Genomic DNA, 1,782 nt, shown 5'->3' on the forward strand with positions numbered 1-1,782 from the left:
AAGACCCACCATATTCCAAAAATCGATATGAGGAAGTTTGATGGCAAGGATCCCACAACATGGATATTACATATGGAGCAATTTTTCGATCTCAATAATGTGAAAAACACACAAAAGGTACGTATTGCAACTTTATATTTGGAACCAAATCAATTTGTATGGTATCAATGGCTTTGCTCTCATAAAAAAATTATCACTTGGGAAATTTTTACGGAAAAATTGGCAGCCCATTATGAGGATACAAAAAGAAACACTTTTTTTTAGCCAATTGATAAGTCTCAAACAAAAGGGTTCAATAATGGAGCACATTGAGGAGTCCCAAAAATTGAACATAAGGGTAAAAAATATTCCAGAGGAGCATAGGATTGATGCGTTCATAGGGAATTTAAAGGATAATATCCAACATGATATTCACCTTTGGGAACCTGATTCATTAGAGAAGGCATTCAGGTTAGCAAGAAAAATGGAAAGCAAAATTATGGCAACCAGGAAGCATACCACTGACAACTATAAAGATGGAAGTGTTGTTGCCCCTAGCCTTCCACAACTTATAAGGTTGACACCACAACAATTGGAAGAAAAAATAGCAAAAGGGCTTTGTTACACTGTGATAACAAATACACTAAAGGTCATAAGTGTGCTAAGAAGAAATTATTCTACATAGATTGTGAAGAGGAAGAAGCAAAGGAGCAAGAAAGGTCAAAAGAAGAGGATATACTCCAAGAACAAAGCCTAGATAAAGAAGAAATGAATCCAACCATATCTTGTAATGCATTGGCTTGAATTACCACTCCTCAAACCATCAAGATAGAAGGACAAATCAAGAAGAAAAAGGTAATAGTGTTGTTTGATTCAGGAAGTACCCATAATTTTATTCATTGTAAGATTGCAAAAGAATTGAATTGCTTCCTATATCCAGCACCAGAGTGTCAAGTGATGGTTGCAAATGCAGGAACAATAAATTTCTCTGGAAAGTGCCATAGTATCAAGCTATCCATGGGATAATATGTATTGAAAAGCCCAATGCTTTCCATTCCAATGGGAGGTGTTGATGTTGTACTAGGAGTCCAATGGCTACAATTATTGGGTACAATAGCTTTTAACTTTCATGAAATTTTATGCCAAAGGAAAGGAAGTTGAATTAAGGGGTATTGCAGGGAAATCATGAAAGATAATAATCTCTAACGGTATGACAAAGCTTCTAAAAGAGGAACAATGAGGTTTAATTGCACAATTATGTTCACTAGATGTTTCCACATTGAAATCATCTATTTCTCCAGATCTCCAAAAAGTCTTGGACAATCATTCCAAGGTATTTGAGACTCCCAAAGGTCTCCCACCTATTCGTGATCATGATCATGCTATTCGTTTGATTCCAGGAAGTTTTCCTCCAAACATAAGGCCGTACAGATATCCCTATGCCCAAAAGAGTGAAATTGAACGTATGGTTGCAAAAATGCTTGAGGCTGGTATAATTCAACCTAGCCAAAGTTCTTTCTCTGCTCCAGTAGTATTGGTGCACAAGAAGGATGGATCATAGCGCATGTGTCAAGATTATAGGGAGCTCAACAAGCCCACTATTAAAGATAAGTTTCCCATTCCTATCATTGATGAATTATATGGATCAATTTACTTCACCAAGTTAGATCTTCATTCAGGATATCATTAAATCAGAATGAAGACTCAAGACATTCTGAAAACAGCATTTAGAACTCATGAGGGTCACTATGAGTTTTTGGTCATGCCTTTTGGCCTTACCAATGCACCTTCTACATTTCAAGG

This window comes from Pinus tabuliformis, chromosome 4_1 (assembly GCF_031772625.1).
Source record: "Pinus tabuliformis cultivar Carrire ecotype Pingquan chromosome 4_1, CPIR1, whole genome shotgun sequence".
Lineage (NCBI taxonomy): Eukaryota > Viridiplantae > Streptophyta > Pinopsida > Pinales > Pinaceae > Pinus > Pinus tabuliformis.